This window comes from Sapajus apella, unplaced genomic scaffold, assembly GCF_009761245.1.
Source record: "Sapajus apella isolate SASKATOON/1434 unplaced genomic scaffold, GSC_monkey_1.0 scaffold99, whole genome shotgun sequence".
NCBI classification, from domain to species: Eukaryota; Metazoa; Chordata; class Mammalia; order Primates; family Cebidae; genus Sapajus; species Sapajus apella.
In genome coordinates this window covers 3,151,284-3,173,171 of record NW_022437039.1, presented here as the reverse complement: position 1 = coordinate 3,173,171, position 21,888 = coordinate 3,151,284, and the positions used below count along the sequence as shown (strand labels likewise).

Genomic DNA, 21,888 nt, shown 5'->3' with positions numbered 1-21,888 from the left:
TACTTCTAGGCCCAAATGGAGTTATACATGCAAACAATCAACAGGAGAGAACTGAAAGACGATGTAGGAAATTACTTTCCAACTTACCAACACTTTCCAACTCCCCTCTACAAAGATTTCCAAACTAGTCGAACCTGCTCTGATCGCTCAGATGTAATATCCTTGGAATGCCTGCTAAGCGTTTTACTTAGACGTGTCCTTTCTTTACATCAAGCTCTGGGCATGTAAAACTGATTCCACTCCATCTCTCACCTCAGAACTCACTTCCTGTCTGACTTTTTTTTTTCCCTTTGAGACAAAGTTTTGCTCTTGTTGCTCAGGCTGGAGTACAATGGCACCATCTTGGCTCACCACAACCTCCGCCTCCCGGGTTCGAGCAATTCTCCTGCCTCAGCCTCCTGAATAGCTGTGATTACAGGCATGCACCACCACAATTGCTGTATTTTTATTAGAGACAGGGTTTCTCCATGTTGGCCAGGCTGGTCTCGAACTCCCAACCTCAGGTGATCCAACTGCCTCAACCTCCCAAAGAGCCAAGATTACAGGAGTGAGCCACTGCACCTGATTGTGTGTGACTTCTTGAATGCACCTTTATTACTCAAGTGGCTCCTACTCAACATGTCAAGGTTAACTGTGATTTTTCTGTTAGAATGTACATATTGGATAAACATTAGAAGTAACACCTACCGTTTTCATTTATTGAACACTGATAAGTTTCCAGGTAATGTTCTCAATTCTTACCTGCATTTCATCCTATAACCCTTACAGTAGAAGTTCTTCAAGTCCACAAAATGTATTATCTTCCTCACGACAATGAAAAACTTCATTGTTAATTGGCTCCAGCTAGCTGTTGGTCTGGAATACACCAGTCAGTGGCTCTGAAACCACTTTTCCACTGGTCCAACTGTTTTACGTGAATTATTGCATTCAATCTATAACACTAACTACCTTTTAAAAATCAGATCAGTAAATGGAAAATGAGAGAGATTAGGTTTTAATGATTCTTTAATAATCACAACTTTAGCATATGTTTCTTAGTCCAAAACCACTTCTCCTCTGGACCACGTACTGTATGTGAATTATTTCTATCAATCCATACATTTATCCCGTTTTGTGAAACCACTTAAAAGAAGATGAGGGAGTTTTGATGGTACTGATTCTTTAGTAATCACACCGCTAGCATGTCTCTATTTCTGATCCTGCTACCTATACCCAAGTGGTTTTTATAGGTCTTCCTTTCTTGTTTCTTCTCATTCCAAATCATTCTGCATTTTGCCCCAGAATTAAACTCCTTAAAATACCTCCTTTATTGTCACAGTTTTCTCCTGCCCTGCCACCACCAATTACTGATATTAGAAATATCCAATTTATTTTGATGAGACATATGTCAAAAGCCACATTCCTGGGGCTCTGCTCTATACCTGCAATGGGACATCCCTATAAGAAGATTCCATCACACATTTAATTTCCTTTCAAGAAATTCACTGACAAAGTGGGTGGAAGTAGGATGACAAACCTTCTCAGAAACACCTTAACTCAAAAGGTTTTGGTGATTTCACAGCCCACTGCGTATCAGGTGAGGTACGACTTTCTTATTCAAGGGCTTCATCCCAGTTCACCACAAAACCAGTTCTAACAAGACGGCTGACCGAATCTCGAGAAAGGGTGATTGTCCGAAGGCGGATACGAGACCTGTATGTCCAACAATGGGTGACATCGCATATCTGTTCTGACTGCTCAGACATCTGCTCCAGCAAGTCAGTGTATGTGACACACTTCTCATTAAGAATGATGACTGTCATTCCTGTGGTGCCATTTCTCTTTGTGAAATGCCCTCAGGCTCTTTCGCTCCCTCTTGTCCATCCTCGGAGGCAAATCACACTTCCTAAGTCTAGCAGCAGATCTGACCTCCCCGTTCCACCCCGTAACACCCACAAGAATCTCTTCCTTCCTCCGAAACCTTATAAACATGCCGGTACCTATCGTGACTTCCTGGAAATACCATTTTCTACACGTGCTTTTCGCTTTCCTCCACAGTAGCATTTTGCAATCTCAATACTATCGACATTTTGGGCCAGATAATTCTTTGCGGTGGGGGCCGTGCTGTGCACTGAAGGATGATTAGCAGCATCTCTGGTCTCTGCCCACTAGATGCCACCAGCACTGCCTCCCCGGTTGCAACGATGAAATATGTCTCAAATCATGGCCTAGAGTCCTCTGGGCAGTCAAACTGTACCCCATTGAGAGCCACTGCTCCAGCTTATACAATTCTCGAAGGCTGAGATGATATTCAACCCTCCTCCTCCCCGTTCCTATTTCATGTCACTCGTGGAGTGTCCTTCACATAGAAAGTGCTCAATGTTATGGCGGATTGATTTCACATTTTCATGGATCCATCTTAATTGGAGGGTTTTGTTTTTTGAAACAGCCCAGCGGGTAGTTGTTTTAATCTGCCATTAAGTCCACATCATTTCACAAATGACTGCTTAAAAATGCACACTACTTAGGTATCAATTGTGTTTGTGCAGGATACAGAATTCTGCTTCTCCTAATAGGATCATCTTCTGAAAAGGCAATCTTTTATTTTATTTTATATATATTTTTTTCAGCACCTACCTAGAATTCTGTGCTATTCTCTAGCAATCATCAATTTCCAGAGAGGTTATTTATGAAGCTACAGAGAATTGTGATGATGCTGCAAAGAAGTCACAGTGACCTACAGAGAAAAAGTCAGAGCACCAGACAGCTGAAAGAATAATGAACTAAAAAAAAAATGAAGAAAATACAGAAAACCAAAAATTAAAGTGAAAAACCTATTGTGACCATCCAAAAAATATACCCTGATGCATAGACCATAGATATGCTAATAGATTAAATCTACTCATGTTTTAAAAATCCTTGGGTTTATAATAAATCACATGAGGTTATTTTTTCCATGGGTGGTATTAACGTTTTTTTGATAAAGTAATAACGGTGATAATTAGAGACCCAAGATACATAAAAAAGTGATTTCCAAACATAAAAGGTAAAACCACAGGGCTACAACTGGAGAAAAGCTGTGTATTTGATTCAGTTCAACGAGATTTCTGCTCTTTTTTAAAAAATTTATATAATATCCTATTTGATGTAAAATTGAAGAAAAGAATGTAAGTTATCCTTAAGCCAACTTTTTAAACTAAAATGTTGTACAAAGATTCCTGTGGCATTTCGGCTGCCCTTAAATTTTAATAATACTGATAAAATATTCTACTATCCCCAGCCAAGTAATTTTTTATCTTTAATTGGTAAGCCCTCATTTATTATTTCTAAAGCATAAAAATTCTAATATCTAGGATTTATAACTTACCCAGGCAATCGTGACTGCAAATGTATTTTTAAGTGCACTCGAAAATAGAGAAAGCGAATGAACACTAGGGAAATTTAAGTTTGGACTACAATGGAAAAAGAGTTTTTTTATAATAAATATATCACTGACTAACTATATTATGTCTCATGAGTGAAAAAAATATCTTTCTGCAATTCCTGGGGTGATAGAAAGGCTTTTCAGAGAACAAGAAGAATGAGTCAGTAGAGAAGACCCACGTCTTTCCAATATGGGATTTACCACAGATCATTTCAAAATTGACAGAGAAACTCAACCTGAAATATGGCATGAAGATTCAGTGCAATATAAATATTACATATTGATCCAAAGATGATCAAGAAATGCTTTCTGCTGCAGGCATTTTTTTTTTTTTTTTGTAAAATAAGCTTTACTAAAATATTAAAGGGGGAAGGAGCAATGAGCTCACAGAAAACAAGCACGATTCAGAAAACGCCCCCACTGATACTGACAGTGGCTATGCATGCCACATGATAAAACTGTTGAGACTAAGCCCCCATTCTTGTACAACGGAAAATCGAGTTTATTTCTAACCCACTGTATTAGGCTGAATAATCGCCACCCAAAGACGTCAGGTCCTAATCCCTGTAGTCTGTGCGTGTTAACTTGTGAGAGAAAAGGACCTTTGCAGATAAGATTCAATTAAGAATTGTCAGATGGGGTGATTATTCTGGATTATCTAAGTGGGTCTGAAATATTAATACAATCACAAGTGTCCCAATAAGAGAGGGCAGAGGGTGATTCCAGAGGCACAGAGGAGGAGAAGGGGATGTGAAGACAGGGACATAGATTGGAATGAGTGATACGGCCACAAGCCAGTCAAGGGTAGCACCCACCAGAAGCCAGAAAGGGAGGGAGCAGACAGTCCCTGAGGACTTCGAGAAGGAGTGAGACCACACCAGCCCCTCTATATGACTTCAGAGTTCTGTCATCCAGAACTGTGAAAGAGTAAATGTCGGCTGTGCTAAGCCACCAACTGTGTGACACCAAAGAACATTTATAAACCCACCATATTTTCTGAGTGCCTGCTCCCTAATCCATCCCAAGATGATAATGTCACATAATAGCACAGCACCACCCACCCTGGAAGAGCATTTGCTGTGTGAAAGGCACTCCGTTAAACACTGAGGTGTGGTGCATCCTTCCACCCTCATCCTGCAAGCACGTTACAAGTATTCAGGTCTCTATTACACAGAACAGGAAGCAATGATCCATTGTCGCATGAGTACCAAATGGCACAGCTGTCATAACTCAGAAAGCTGATCCCAGGCCCCTCTCCTATAGCCAATCTGCCACACTATCCTGAGCGTCATTCTTTAACTCAAGGAGAAAAAGCCTGGGTCTAAAAAAGAACAGAGACATGCAGACTGTATGAAGTTTAGGGATCACCAATACGACAATCCATTCCTAGTCACTAATGTTTTTCCTAAAGAAGTAATACATGCGTGTTGGTCACTTCATTTGATATTTGATTCTTACGATCCATTAAATATTGATTAATAGTGAGCCTAATATTGTCACCAGAATTAATAGCAAATGGTAGCTGTGTGTGACATCCAGTTGGGATTATTATTTTTTTTTTTGCCCAATGTTAATTGATAAGGCAAGAAATGCAATGAATTTTTGGAGGAAGCATGGCTAAAACTGACTGAAATTTAATTTTCAGAGGACTGGCATTTACTGGCATAAATTAATAGAATCAACTATTAATTACTTCCTTCTCAGTACTCAAAGTAGGGTACAGATAGTAAGACCTAGAAAGTGCTATTCATCCACCCATCCACTCACCCACCCGATCATCCTTCCATTCACCTGTTCATCTATTCATCTTTCACCTATCTACCAATTCATTCACCCATGTATCTATCCATCCATCCATCCATGCATCCACACATCTATTAATCCTGTACTGAACACAGCTTGAACTAATATTGTCTGAAAAGCAACACCAATCTGCATTTTAATTAATACAGAGAGGACATTAATATCATGACACTATGCTAGGGGATAAATTTATCATCTGACATCTCCGAACATTAACTTCAGCTTCAGAAGAGTGTGTCTTACTAAATAAAAACACAAAGCTATGTGCCCTGAGCGTGTGGATAAGAAGGAGCGTATCTCAAAGAAGCAACACCTATTAACACTGTGCTAGGTAAGTGGCTTGCCTGGACGGTCATTTCATGGGTAGCCAGAAGGAAGACTCCAAGCCTTATATACATATAAGAGTATATATGTGTGTGTGTATATAATATATATTATTGGAATATATATATATATATATAGTTTTTTTCAAGTTTCATGGGTAGTGAGAAGGAAGACTTCAAGCCTTATATATTTTTTTCCTAGAAAATTTATATATATATATATATATATATTTTTTTTTTTTTTAAGTTTCATGAGTAGTAAGAACGAAGACTCCAAGCCTTATAGAAAAGAATATATATATATTCATATATAGTATGTATATTCATATATATTCATACATATTATATATTCATATATATATTCATACATATTATATATATCCATATATATATTCATACATATATATATCCATATATATATTCATGTATATTATATATATTCATATATATATTCATGTATATTATATATATTCATATATATATTCTTGGAAAATTTATATATATTATATATGTTATATATAATATATATTATATGTTATATATAATATGTATTTCAAGTTTTTCTCTATTAGTATATAATATTTTATAAACAGAAAAACAAAAAATAAAATAAAGGATGGTGTCCATAAAAATAACCATAGAAGTCTAGGACACATTTGGCTGCTCATCTCTAAAGCAGGTTAATTTTGGGGTTGTCTTTGCCGTGCTTACATCAGCATGCCTCTTTCTACAATGCCAGTCTTAAACAGGCTAGGATGGCATTATCTTCAATTCCAAAAATGTGGAATTTGAGATAATTCTGATGAAAGAAAGCTTTTTTTTTTTTTTTTTTTTTTTTTTTTTACCTTCTGAGCTATGAACATTGTCACTGTTTGAGTCATGGTATACACGTTACAAATGGATTAGGTTTAAAACAAGTGATCAGCTTAAACATTCCTGCCTGCCACCTGGTCCCAGTAGACACTGTACATATTCTCCAACATAGTATCTTAAAAGTGGAGGCTGGTCCCACATGGGCTTTGATAAATCAAACAAGCAGCAGGTAGGAGAAGAATGATGAGCTGTAAGATGGTTTCCTTTTTAATATGTCTCCAGAAAAGCCAACACCTCCTTCGTGGCTTCTGAATTTCTTCCCTCAGTAAACAAAATGACAAAGCAAACCTAGGAAGTGACAAATCAGCCATTCTTATATTAAAGAGAATCAGCCCCAAGGGCCCAAGGCATGTGAACAGTTCAGGCTCCTAGAACAGAAAGTTCTAGGTATTTGCCTAACGGGAAATTGGAATCGAAATTAATGTTAGGTACCTTTTCTGGACATCTCATAAACTGGAATCTCATAATAGATGGTCTTTCGCATCTGACTTCCTTCACTTTACATAATATGTGCATAATGTTTTCTGAGGTCCGTCTATGTGATGTAGCTGGTATTTGCATTCTGTTTTTTTGTTTTATCTCTTTGTTTTTGGTGAAGTGTATTATAGCGTATGAATATAGCAAGTTTTGTTGATTTACCAGCTGATGGACATTTCGATTGCTTACACTTCTGGGCTATTCTGAATTGTGCTGCTAGGAACACAATAGATTAGTGGTTGCCTGGGGCTGAGGGCGGGAACAGAGATTGATTGCAGATGGGCTTGGAGGAGGGCTCTCTTTAAGGAGATGACAATGTTCTAAAATCAGATTGTAAATTTTCTAAAGATAATTGAATTGTAAAATTGAAAAGGGTGTATTTTATGTTATATAAATTATACCTCTATAAAACTGTTTTAAAAACCTACTTTGAATATTACCTTATTTCCAAGATATTGTCACTTGGCTCTTGGAAGAAGATATTCGTACTTGAAGTTCTAAAGGTTTCTCTTAATATTGCAATGTAAAGAGTATTGATGGAGTATATTCTTCTTAAGCTGGGTTTTAAATGGAACCATTAATCACCGGTCCTTACATACAGACAGCAAAACATCACATTATACCCCAGAAATATATATAATTATTGTCTGTCAATTAAAAATATTATTTTGTGTGTGTGTGTGTTTAACTGGGGGAAATCTATGATGTCCCTAATCAGAAACCTTTTGACTGTCGCTCCTCAGGATAGAGTAGACTATACTGCTAGTCTGAGGACCAGAGTGTTGAAATTCTCCAGGGTCAGGGCAAGGACTGGAAATAGAGGAAGAGGACAATGAGCTGAGACCACAGATGTTGAGCCTCAATGGGTAGGAGGACGGAATAGCCCAAAGACAAAGTTTTCTTCCAAATTGGAACAGAGAAAAACAGGGGAAGTTCAGTTACCAAAAAGTAACCTTGTGGCAGACAGACCTCAACAATCCTGTTTCCTCTTTCTGAGGCCCCACAGAGACTCTTTCCCACGCTCATCTGTGGTGAGACAGAGGTCACATGACTGGTTCTGGCCAATGACATGCAGGTGGAAATGAGGAACGTCTGCTCCAGATTTGACCTCTGCATTTCCCACCCCCAGATACTTAGCTCACTGACTCTTGCTTCGGTCTGCTGGCTGGATGGTTCCAGGGTGACTGAATCCAGGAAACAGCAGAGTCAGAAGATGGAAGGAGCCTGAATTTGCTTGTTATCACCTGATCTGGAAAACTTGTTCACGGCTTTGTATGAGCAATGCATCAACTTTGATGCTGTTAGGTACCTGAAAAGTTGGGGGATGTTTGTTACAGCATCAACCTAGCCTGACTGACAGCAACAGCAATAATACATTTAGTAAGCTATAATATTATTATTGTGTGATCATGATACATCAGGCATATGTTAGATCTCTGACATATGTCATCTCATTTAACTTTCACAAAAATATCTATGAAGGGAATACCATTATCACTTCTCCCATCTTTTGTCATGTGAGTACTGCAGAGTGAAAGTAACTGCTCTAGGTCACAGAACTGGAAACTGTTAAAGAATTAAACCCACAGATCTCAAGCCTCCTCTTCATTCTTAGGCTGCATAACTTGGACGGAACTGGCTCATGCTATAACCCCTGAACAAATACTGCATGTTCTCACATACCTGACACACAACAATATCATTCATCTCCTCAGTCAGCAACCAGTGTACAACTTTGATCTCTATTTTAAACCCCTTTATTGTCTAATAGACGAGAACATACTGGTTGCTCACAGTTATGTAAGTCCTGCATGACTGAAGTAAGGGAAAGCATTATAATGGCCCTGAACATCCTAAGAAAGCTGCAGAGAAAATCTCAGACTCCATCACTTTCTACTAAAAAAAAAACCAAATGGCCCCAAGTGACTTCCAACCCCAAGCCTGTCCTACAAGTCAGGACACAGGGCTTAGAAAAGATGAACATATTCTATAATAAACACCAGGCTCTACTCTAAAATGAAAATCATGAGACATAGTTTAATAGCTATGATTCACCAAGTCAAGGTAAAGGTAACAAACTTGGAAATCAAGGCCAAAATGATTCAGTAACTGTTCTACAAAATTCACGAGGGAACAGTCTTATCTGGAAGTCAATGATTTACATTAACATGAGAGGTAGAGAAAGAGAGAGGGAGAGGGAAGATGTGGGGTGAGCTGGTGGAAGGGGTGGAAGATGGGTGTAGGGAGAGGATTATCCTGAAACTCACATCCAGATCCACCTGCCTGAAAGCAAACTTAACCTGTGCAGAGAAAGATGTCCTCAGCAGCTGACATGCAGTATGTTGATTTATGTTCTTGCAAACGATGCCCTTGTCAGACTTTCAGAGACTGAACCGCCAACGTAAATGTGATCACACGAAATAAAAACTGGGTTTATATAGTGTTAAAGATAATTCCTTAGAAAAATTAACAAACCCTTACTACACGCCTAACAAAGTCTCAACATTCTTTCTAAGAAGAAAACAGAGGAGAGAGAGAAGAAGAAGAAAGGAGAAAGGAAGAAAGAATATTGCTTGTCACTACAAGTTTCAACTAAATGCATTTCTGGGTGCATTTTCTTTTTTCTTTTTTTTTTTGGCTGAAAGAGGGAAGATTATCCTAATAAATTTCTTCAGGTCGAAACTCATACTGATGCTCAGAATACTTCAATTATGAGGAAGGAAATCAGGCTGTTCTGCCACACACACAGGAAACACAAAACAGCCAGTGCTGCAGTCATAGCGTCTTGGGTCTTAATTATTAGAATGTGAAGCTCTCAAGGAACGTGATCAAGCCAAAGCAATCAGCTCCCACACTGGGCCTTTGAGAGCCAGGCCTATTGCAGTGCCCTTATTCCTGGGCTGGTGGAATAATCATCTCCCAGGAACAGACAATCTGGCCCCACAGATTCCCACTGCAGCTGCCCTGGCAGACGAGGGCAAGGGCAAATGTGGATAGGTGCAGGATTCGGGCTGGCGTAGGAGTGTTTCAGGACAATAAAAACAATTTGTATTTGTAGTAGAGATGGAGTTTCACCATGTTGGCCAGGATGGTCTCAAATCCCTGACCTCCGGTGATCCACCTGCTTCAGCCTCCCAAAGTATTGGGATTACAGCTGAGTCAAGCCGGGCATGGTGGTGAGTGCCTGTAATCACAGCTACTCAGGAGGTTGAGGCAGAAGAATTTTTTTTTTTAAAGATGGGGTTTCACTGTATTGGTCGTGCTGGTCTTGAACTCCTTTAATATGGAAGTAAATATTTGTTATTAATGTCTTTAAATAGGGTGAGGTCTTTGAGGAAAGGGAGGGATGCTCAGAGTTGGGTTAGGGTTTGTTTTGTTTTGTAAAAGTCACAGAGCATTTTCCTGCATACAGTCTCCTCTCAAAATCAATGAGAGTCATGAATTTTGTGACTCTGTTTGTCAAATGACAGTCGCAAACAAAATTTCCTATGCTACAGTGAATACTTCAGTGATACTAAGTACATTCACAATGTTTTATAGCCACTACCTCTATCAAGTTCCAAAACATTATCATCACTCCAAAAGAAAACCCCATACCCATTGGGCAGTTGCTCTCCATTTCCCCGCCCTGCAGGCCCCAGCAATCAGCATTCTGCCTCTACGGATTTAACTCTTCTGGCTATTTCATAGAAATAGAATCATAAAATCAACTGACTGAACTCTTAATTAGCCACGGAAGCACTCAGAACGAACCTTCCCATGGTTACACAGGCAACAAGATCATATCAGATGTCAATTTCACCGTAGCCTGTTTTCTCACGGCCCCTTCAGTGACGTCATCATGAAATCGTCTATATTCCAATGCACCACAAGCTAAAATGCAGACCAACATTCACGGTCCAACTCGAACAAATAGCAGGCCCTCTTAACACTTTCTCTGGCCAGTTTCCACTTTGACTGAACCAAACGGAGTTTTCCATTCCCCTAGGTGAGTGCTGCCTAAGGAAAAAAAGCAAATCGGGTTCAACGTATTTTCAAATTCTAAAATACGTCGCACACTGGAGTCATATAACCTGACAGAGTCTCAGCCAGATGGAGAAACATTCTCTGCCTAACGAAGAACCAGGAACTCGCCTACCCAGGCCATCCTCTATTGATTTAAATCATGTATTAATACTGTCAGGACTACAGGCGGTAGCTTCTGAAGTGCAGTTCAAACACCCTTCAACCAAGACACATCCCTCAACCAAGACACACTCCTCCCAGCTGTTCACCAGCCATCCAGGGCTGGACACATTAGTGCTCCCTGAAGCTGATCCACCTTGCTCCACTTAGGAATGTCCTGAGATGGGTGTGTCTCAGAGTCCCCTGAGGAACTTGTTAGTGAAACAGTGCTTGATTCTGGATTTTAAGTTGGACGTGGTGTCTGAACATCTGTATTTGTACTAAGAGTCTCAGATGATGAGCTTGTCAGTGGAAATGAATGTATGAACTCTGAAAACATGCAGAGAAAGATAATACAGAGAATGTGCATGGCCCTTGGCAGCAGTCAGAAACAAAAGACCTCAGCAGCTCTTCTACAGGTCTGATGCTTCTATAATTAATTGCTCTTGACTTAGAATTATTCCAGCATCCAAGTTACAAGGAACTCTAAAGGTGCTTAGTGCTAACCTTGAACCTGGGCCTCCTGAGGCTGGGGTTAAAGACACAAAGCTAATTTTGGAGTCAGTGCAAGTGGTCATTGATAGAGAAGACATGAAGAGGCTTAACAGGCTTGGGGGCTCCAAGGTTCACAGGAGACAGAGGAGCGGGGTTTGTGGCAGGAGGTGGCGTTTCTATTCTGGGTCCATGCAAGGGACTCACCAGGTGACCTTGGGCCTGTCACAGTCCCTCGGCACTGCTGCCTCTCCATCTGTGAAATAAAGGCAGCAGTGTCCGTCACACAGGCCCTCCCGGGGTGGGGAAGATTAATGAGGTAAAGTTTGCAAAGCGTGTAGAACTCCAGGCAACGAAGGGCAGCAAGAAGCACAAAGTAAACGGTGACCGACCCCTTCTCCTCTAAAGCACACGCATGCTTCTCTCATCTTTGAAAAATAACATGAGCCCTTGCTATGCCGAGTGAGCATCAGCGTCCCCTGGGAGCCTGGCACAAACGTAAAAATCTCAGGCTCCACCCTAGACAAAGTGTGGGCCTTGATCATCTGTGGTTTAACAGACTTCCAGGACCCATTCATGCTTGCTAAATATTCTAGCAATGGCAAATGGCAACACAGCCATGCACCAATCAGACAAGTCACCAACTTGCAAGGGACTTCTACTCCACCAGTAAGTCGGGTGATAGGAAATAAACAAGAATTTTGCAGCGTGCTAAGAAATAAAAATGGAGAACACAGACCAAAGACACAGAGGCAGTACAGCACAGCGGTCAAGTCTGTGGACACCTTCACAGGCTGGAGGGTCACATCCCAGCTCAGCCCCTTATTAAGCACTTGAGCAAACCATTTTTCCTCCTTCTGACTCATTTTTCTCATCTGTGAAATGAGAATAATGAAAATGAGATCTCCCTCTAGAGCAGGGCTTCTTATACTTGAATACTCATAAGAACCACTCCGAGAGCTTGTTAAAAGCAGATTGCTGGTTCCTGCCACCAGAGATTCTGCTTCTGTAGGTCTGGACAGGCATTGAGAATCTGCTCCTCTAACAAACTCCCAGGCCATGCTAACGCAGGTGGTCTGCATACCAAGGTTTGACTGGCATTTCTCTAGAGTGGGGGCTTCTAAAACCTCAATGTTCCCCCAAATCACAGGGGAAGTAAGGAAAGGGGGTTGTATGAGTCCGTTTTCATGCTGCTGATAAAGGTATACTCGAGACTGAGTAATTTATAAACAAAAAGAGGTTTAATGGACTCACAGTTCCACAGGGCTAGGGAGGCCTCACAAGCATGGCAGAAGGCGACAGTCTCGTCTTACATGGCGGCAGACAAGAGAGAATGTAAGAACGAAGTGAAAGGGATTTCTCCTTATAAATCCATCAGGTCTAGTGAGACTTACTCATTATCATGAGAACAGTGTGGGGGAAATGACCCCCACGATTCAATTATGTCCCACAACACGTGGGAATTATGGAAACTACAATTCAAGATGAGATGTGGGTGGGGACACAGCCAAGCCACATCGGGGGCACTGAGGGGTGAGTTATCATTCAAACGCAAGGGCTGGTTCAGTAGATGTGAGGAAGAGTCTGGGGCTCTGCAGCGCTAATTCCTTCCCAGCAGAGGCTGATGTCCTGGCCAACCAACCACAGTTTGAGCAGTAAGGTTTGTGTATTTGACACACGGTAGATAATCAAGTGCATTATCTATTACAGCATTTTTATAGTTCTTATCCTTTATTTTACAGTGACAATGATGATAAACAGATAACTAATGGTTAGGGTTTTAAACATCCTTACAGGATAAATTACAAGGTTGATGCCACTGTATCAACTCCAATGAAAAGAAAATGTTGGTTCACGGAATCCGAAAACTTCCAAACCAAAGACGCAGAATTTCCTCAAAGGCCATTATAGGAGTAGAGAATTCACAAAGCCCCTTATTTCAGCCAGGAATTCCATAATTGTTGCTAAAATATGAACTATTAGCAAAGTTCTACAGAGGATACGCGGGGAAATAGCACTCCTAAAGAGATTTAGAGGTATCCTGGCTACACAAAACCTTCAAAATCGATTTTGAGAGCAAACACAGTGGACTATAAGTGGTCCTAAATAACACAATAATGCATCTGGGGAACAGTTTTCCAGAAGGATTTATTTATGTTTAAAAATTTCAGCTGGGCGCAGTAGCTCACTCCTGTAATCCCAGCACTTTGGGAGGCCAAGGTGGGCAGATCACAAGGTCAGGAGTTTAAGACCAGCCTGACCAACATGGTGAAACCCTGTCTTTACTAAAACTACAAAAATTAGCCGGGCATGGTGGCACCTGCCTGTAATCCCAGCTACTCAGGAGGCTGAGGCAGAAAAATTGTTTGAACCCGGGAGACGGAAGTTGCAGTGAGCTGAGATCACGCCACTGCACTCCAGCTCGGGTGACAGAGCGAGACTACATCCCCAAAAAATACAATTTTTCAGCTTTGTTTCCGTTCTTTTTCTCCTCTTTTCTCTGGGGCAGAACTTTTCTCCTTCCCCCCTACAGAACAATTAAGCAGGACAATGCTCTTCTCCTGGGATTTCCTTCCCCATCAGGTTATAAATAACGATGCCACAATAATCAGGAACCTATACAAAATCAATGACTAGGTCGTTTAACATGAACAAGCCGTGTTCTGTTTCCATGGCAACATGGAGTCCAAGGCAAAGTGACACATGGTGAGACTCCCATTCTATCTCCACCACCTTCAACTCTGAAAGGGCCACCCCTGGGGCAGGCCAGGTGCCTCCCCACCATGGCTTGGGTGGCTGAGATCTGGGCCCAAGCTCCAGAGGCGGAAGGCTGGTGACCGAACGCCACTCGGAGCCTGTGAGAGGGCAAGCCAGGAGACAGATAGGCCAACTCTCTCACTAATCATGGGACCACCTTCAATATTTGTCACTGTGAAATCCAGGCAGTGTTGATGATGATCTCAAGCCCAGGCAGGTCATTAACCTGCTCCTCTGCATCACCCAGTTTGGGACTTTCTCTGCTGTCTCAGCTCCGTGTCTTTTTTTCTTTTTTCTTTCCATCTCAGAAGAGAGAATGGAGGAAGAACTAATCAGACGTAAAAAACCACGGCGCTGGCTGCTTACCAAGTTCTTTTCATGGGCAGAGGCTTTGTCAGGTTCAAACCCGTTAGAGGTGTCTGCCTTCCCAGATGAATGGCAGGCCAAGCACTTCCACCTGCTTCCAGCTCTGCCAGTCCTTTTCCTGGGCTGTGAACACCCAGAAACTGAGAGATAAAGAGTGAAAAGAAGATGCTGGCACTGTCTGACTAGCAAGGCCATTCCCCAAGGGTCCAATCAGCTCCACGGAGACTGCACAGACACAGTCTGTGAAAACACAGAGGTGTTGGAGTTTCATGATATCCTATTCTTAGAAATAAGGGAGCTGTCCTAAATGTTCCCTGCTTTACTTACAAACCCATGAAGGATTTAGCATCTTGACTTCACTTATTTGTACATTCACCTTCAAAGTTATTTTAAGTGTTTTTACTTGGAAGGGAATTCCAAATCTACTTGAGTTTATTTAAACTTTATTAACACCCATTTCTGTTAATAACCTCCAGTAATGGAGAGGAGCATCATATATGTATCGGCTCTTATTTATTAGGGGCCAAGGAATCCACTGGGTTTTGTGTGCGTTTCATTTTATTTGTTTTGTTCTTCTTGAGATGGAGTCTCACTCTGTCGCCCAGCCTAGAGTGCAGGGGCATCATCTCAGCTCACTGCAAACTCTGCCGCCCAGCTTCATGTGATTTTCCAGCCTCAGCCTCCCGAGTTGCTGGGACTACAGGTTCACACCACCATGGCAGCTTAAATTTTATATTTTTAGTAGAGACAGTGTTCAACCACATTGGACAAGCTGTTGTTGAACTCCTGAGCTCAGGTGATCTGCCTTCCTTGGTCTCCCAAGGTGCTGGGATTACAGACAGGAGCCACCACGCCCAGCCCTTCCTATGTGTATCATTTAATTTAATGCTGACAACAACACATGAGGTTGATACCGTCATTATTTTCCATGTGCAGATGAGGAAACTGAGTCATAGACAGGCTGCGGTGCAGTGCCCGTGATCTCAACTGCTAGCGCTGGAGAGCTTGGAATAAAAACTGGAAGGAGATGAATTCCAGAGCTCTTAGCTATGACTTACCTGCTTCAAAACTAGCCCTTTCTTTTATTTGTCCTAAAATAACTTCTTTCAAGCTTCCAGTGGAATGCTTGCTCTACTGTCTAGTGAGCATGTCTGCTTCTCCCTTGCTGACTTTAGGCAGGGATTCATTCTGCCTTTCTCTGTGAGTCCAAGCATTTTAGGTTTTACATACACACTGTTCCTTCTTTGCCTAAATGCTTCCTTGTTGCTGAGAAGTGCCATCTGGGGTTCAAAAGAAATGGAACGGATGATAGACCTCTTCTCAAAATCATTTCCCCAGTCGTCGCTCTTCCTTTGGAGCGGTGGCTCAGGGAATGATAAAATGAAAGGAGATTGCCAAAGGGAAATGTCTGGTCTTGCTCATTCATGGAAAGCACATTTTGGGAGGATCTGCCCCTGTGACACAGATATGTCATTAGGACACAGCTCAAGTCAAAACTGGAACCCTATTTCACAGCAGACTTCTCATGCACATTTGGGGCCTTTTCAATGGCAGAACCGGGACGAGTCATCTCGAGGACCACTAATTTTAAAAGTAAATTACAAACCCTCCACAGAACACAAATTACCTAAAAGAGGGGCATAATTTCACTTTTTGAAAAGCAAGCAGGGGCAGGCAGAGGAGAAAAAAAATGACTTCTCAAATAATATGCAGGCAGGGCACAGTGGCTCAAATATGCAATCCCAGCACTTTGAGAGATGGAGGAGGAAGAACCGTTTCAGCCTAGAAGTTTGAGATCAGCTGGGCAACACAGTGAGACCCCCTATCTTTACAAAAGAAATGAGTGGGGCATGCTGGCCTGCACCTGTGATCCCAGCTATTTGGGAGGCTGAGGAGAAAGGACTGCTTGAGCCTGGGAGGTTGAGGCTGCAGTGAGCTACGTCATGAGTCACTGCACTCTAGCCTGGGCAACAGACTGAGACTGTGCCCCAAGAAAAGAAAAGGGAAAGATTACAGAACTCACAGACTGCCCCATGCCCTTGATTACATAATACGTGAATACTTTTTATTTCTTAGAAAAAATGTACACAGGATTCAAGTTCCATTTGATCACTGCCCTTAAACCCCCTTACCCCCATAACCTGGAAATCCTAGTATGCTGAGTATTCTTCCAGATCCTTACTGTAAGCATGATTGCATTTTAGGATTTTATTAACTTTCGTAAGAGATGACATCTCACTATACCTAGACTGACCTTGAACTCTGGGGTGCAAGAGGCCTTCCCATCTCAGCCTCCCAAGTAGATGGGACTACAGGTGTGAGCCACCGCAACTGGCTATGATTTGAAATCAATCACTTCTTTTCTTCATTGAATAATAACATGATGCTCATTTTAATTAGTTAATACTAAAATCCTAAACCCTGAGGACTTAAACTCATGTCAAGATGCTTTTTTCACCTACAGACCACTCAATGATAGGTAGGTGGATGGATGAATGAATAGGTAGATGGATGAATGAACATAGATGCATGGGTAGATGGGCGGTAATAGCATCTTTTTAAGGAACCGAACCAGTTTTCTTGCAAAATGAAGACAACAAAAGGGTTATATTTTAAAACTTCTATTTTAGGTTCAGTGATATACGTGTAGGTTTGTGATACAGGTAAATTGCATGTCACAGGGGTTTGGTGTACTGATCATTATGTCACCCAGGTAATCAACAAAGTACCTGATAGGCAGTTTTTGGATCCATACTTTCCTCCCACCCTCGGAATTAGAAAACACTATTCTAAAATTCACCTGGAACCAAAACAAAGAGCCTGAATAGCCAAGGCAATCATAAGCAAATAGAACTTCCTAGGCATCACATTACCCAACTTCAAACTATATTACAAGGCTACAGTAACTGAAACAGCATGGCACTACTGTTACAAAGACAGACACACAGACCAATGGAACACAACAGAGAGCACAGAAATAATGCCATACACTAACAGCCATCTGATCTTCAACAAACAAAAATAAGCAATGGGGAAACGATTCCCTATTCAATAAATGGTGCTGGGATAACGGCACCAAAAATGACTAGCCATATGCAGAAGATTGAAACTGGACCCCTTCCTCACACCATGTACAAAAATAAACTCATAATGGTAATTTGTACTACGCTGAAGTTATAGGATGTTGAATCTGAGGCATGTGAAAGTGTCCATTACACAAGAGTTAACAATTTAAATTTATTAGACCTTTCCTTCCTTTAGGCTGGACGTGCAGCAGGCTAGGGAAAACAAGAAGGTACGAGATACACAGTCAAGAGTTCACCTGTCAGGGCTTCATCCCACCCTCACTCCCTGTGTTTCCCAGGCTGCTCTCTTTCAGTTTCACCATCGTCAAGGTGGAGATATGTCCAATACCTATTTCAGAGGGCTTCTTACACTTACTTACTTAATGCAAGTGAAGCATTTAGAGACTGGCTGCCACATGGATAGTACTCAATAAATAAATCTTAGCTGTTATTATTCTCACGGTAAGCAATTATTAGCTCCTTAACACCAAGCCCATGTACCACTCGGGACTTTAGGCTGAAGAACATAGAAAGCAGAATGCAGAACTCCAGAAGGATTGCTAAGTACTCTTAGGTATGTCTTCAAGGACGACGTATGCAGAGGTGGATATGTGCATAGGTAGGTTGATGAATTAATGAGTTCATGAACAGACACATAGATGCATGGGTAGATGGATGGATAGATGCGTGGGTAGATGAATGAATAGGGACCAGTAGCAGAGGCAAAAGAAAAAGCCATTAAAATACTAGAGCACCATCTATTTGACAATTTTTTTATTTTGTTTTGTTTTTCTGAGATGGAGTCTCACTATGTCGCCCTGGCTGGAGTTCAGTGGCACATTCTTGGCTCTCTGTAACCTCCAAATCCCAGGTTCAAGCAATTCTCCCTGCCTCTGCCTCCCAAGTGGCTGGGATTCCTGGTATGTGACACCACACTCAGCTAATTTTTGCATTTTTAGTAGAGATGGGGTTTCACCATGTTGGCCAGGCTGGTCTCAAACTCGTGACCTCAGGTGATCCACCCGCCTCGGCCTTCCAAAGTGCTGGGATTTCAGGCATGAGCCACTGTGCCTGGCCTCAACAAATAATGTTTTGAATAGCTACCACGTACTCAGTTGAGGAGTGAAAGGATAAAGTGGCAATAAAATAGATATAGACCCTTCACCCTATAAAAGAGTGAAAAATCTTGTAAAGAAATTAAAGTCTGGTGACCTCCATAAAGAGAAATAAGAGCGTGTTGAGAGAGTATGACAGTGTGCCACATTTACATAGGGAAGGGGTCCAGAGAAATCGTCTTCAGATGAAAGAGCATTTAAAGACTTTGTGGACCAGGACCAGGAAAAAGGAGTTTGGGAGTAGCTATCATGGATGTAAGAAAATAGAATTATGGTGACTAAGGCTGGGAAGGGCATGGGGGTGGAGGGGGAAATGAAGAGAGACTGGTTAATGGGGGAAAACCTATAGTTAGATAGAAGCCCTGAGTTCTAAGTTCTAAGCTCTAATGTTCCACAGCACAGTAGGATGACAATAGTTAACAACTGTGTGTGTGTGTGTGTGTGTGTGTGTATTTTTTTTTCGAGACGGACTTTCACTCTTGTTGCCCAGGCTGGAGTGCAATAGCGAGATCCCGGCTCACCGTAACCTCCGCCTCCAAGGTTCAAGCTATTCTCCTGCCTCAGTCTCCCGAGTAGCTAGGATTACAGGCATGTGCCACCACAGAAGACTAATCTCTGTATTTTTAGTAGAGACGGCGTTTCACCATGTTGGTCAGCCTGGTCTCTGGTCTCAAACTCCCAACCTCAGGAGATCCAGCCACCTCGGCCTCCCAAAGTGTTGGGATTACAGGCGTGAGCCACCATGCCTGGACTTACACATTTTAAAACAGCTAAAAGAGAATATTTTAAAAGTTCCAAACATAAAGAAATGAGCAATGTTCAAAATGATGGATATCTTAAATACCCTGACTTGATCACTCCACGTGCATAGGATGTACCAAAATATCAAATGCTCTTCATACATAAGGACAAATATTATGCATCAATACTGTTTTTAAATTTGGCTTTTATTCTTGGAGAAGCAGGATGATGAGGGGAGCACATGTGCACCCCCTCTCTTTCCCTCTGCTCTCACCCCTCCCTGCACCACAGACAACATTTGCAGAGCTTAAGGGACCCAACCTTAAGAAAAGAGAGAAAAAGGATTGAGTCATTCAGCGGATTTGTTTACTGCACTAAGGGGCCCTGGAGCTAATTAGAGATGTCAGGTTGTCAAAAGAACAGTAAACCCTGCTTTCAGAGGTGTGTTCAGAATCTGAAGAATAACGATCAATATAGTAACCTAATGCATTAGACTTGTGAAACAAAACTCACTGATTTATGAAGTCATCAGAATGTTAGATTTTTCCACTGCCTTTGATCATTAATTGGGGGCCAAGGTTTACCTTTTAGCACCTGCTGACTTTGGAGCCAAAAACATCATGGTTCAAATCTTGGTTTCAGCTTTCTACAGCTGTTACATTAACCTAAAAGCCTGCTGGTTCATTCAGAAAAGTGGAAATGATGATGTATTATCTGCAGAATAGCAGCCTCTCAAAGATGTGCTCATCATGATCCCTGGAACCTGTGAATATATTTTACCTTACAGGGCAACAGGGAATTAAGGGCATAGGTAGAATTAAAGTGACTAATCATCTGACCTCAAAATAGGGAGATTATTCTGGATTATCCATGTGCACCCAATGTAGTCACAGGTCTCCTTAAAACGTGGAAGAGGGAGGCAGAAGAATGGAGCCATGTGATGTGAAAAAGGACTCAACCCACCAATGCTGGCTTTGAAGACAGAGGAAGGGGCCACAAGCCAAGGGATGCAGGTGGGCTCTAGAGGCTGAAAAAGGCAAGGAAAGGGACTGCACCCAAGGCCACCAGAAGGATTAGTTTCCTATTGCTTCGTACCCTGTAATTTTAGCCCAGTGAGACACACTTAGGACTTCTGACCTCCCAAACTGTAAGATACTAAATCTGTATTCTTTCACGCCACTCAGATTGTGGTCATTTATTACATCAGCCATGAGAAACCAATATACAGTAACTGCTCCTGTGTGTTGTTAAGAGGATTCAACAAAGTGATTTATGCAAAGTGGGTAGCGTCTTAAGAAACACTCAGCGGTCATTCTCATTAATTTCTGTAAACACCCAAGTCTAATATTGGCAGATTTTTCACCTACCTTTCCAGTGACTTGCCTGTTTCTGCCTCTACAGCCCCAAGGGCCCCACCAGCTAAGAACATACATCTGACCCAGGCCTCAGGTAACCACCAACTAAATCGTTAGCCGATAACGCGCAAGACCTGCCCCCAGCAATATTTGTATTCAAAAGGCAAATCCATTGTGTCACTCTGTGTAAAGTCTATGTTGTTCAAAGTCTCCCACAGGTTTCTGTCTAAGATTTCCAATGCCTTTCAGCACCCAGTCCCCACCAGTTTCTACAGCCTCAGATTCTTCTCCTTCCTCATAGGCCCTCTGCGTAGATGCGGACCATCCTAAATGATGGGATGTTTCTTTAGTGCATCTGAATCTCTTACGCCTCTGGGCCTTTGCATTTGCTGTATCCTCCGCCCATAACTGATGTCCCCTAATGTGTGTTCATCTATCCAAGCCCCATTCATTGCAAAAGACTCAGCTGAATCATCACAAGGAGCTCTTCCCCCAATATCCTGCCGCTCAGTTCATCAGGATCTACTTCCTTTGTTCACCTGTAGTGTGGAATCCATGCCTCACCTGTAGCAATTCTCGCAGCATCTTACAAATGACCACTTGGTGTTCTCTCCCCATCATTACTCTTTAATATCAGTGTCTTTCTAGGATCATAGATCTTTTTGAGGATGTGAAGACTGAAACTCCTTCAGAAAATGACTCACACACATTTTACATGTAATACCTCTAGTCTGCAATTAATTGCAGGGGTTCAGGGATCCCTGTGAAGCAATGAACCTCAGCATAATACCTCCAGCATTACAATATGAGTGCTCTGAAGGAAGGATTCACCCATTCAATCTAGTTCATATATTTATCCTTGCATGCAACATACTGCCTAACACACAGTTGATATTTAATAAATGTGGAAGGAAGGAAGGAAGGAAGGAAGGAAGGAAGGAAGGAAGGAAGGAA

At 41.7% G+C, this 21,888-nt stretch overlaps 1 protein-coding gene and 1 long non-coding RNA gene across 2 annotated transcripts in view; both read right to left on the bottom strand.

Moving 5' to 3' along the window:
• The window catches only part of RBFOX1 (RNA binding fox-1 homolog 1), a 2,532,432-nt gene that overhangs the window by 1,641,053 nt on the left and 869,491 nt on the right, over positions 1-21,888 (bottom strand).
• The window catches only part of LOC116536192, a 20,076-nt gene continuing 16,877 nt past the window's right edge, over positions 18,690-21,888 (bottom strand). The window contains exon 3 of the long non-coding RNA XR_004262523.1: positions 18,690-18,712. This is a non-coding gene — a long non-coding RNA (uncharacterized LOC116536192). The remainder of the gene's footprint in view (positions 18,713-21,888) is intronic.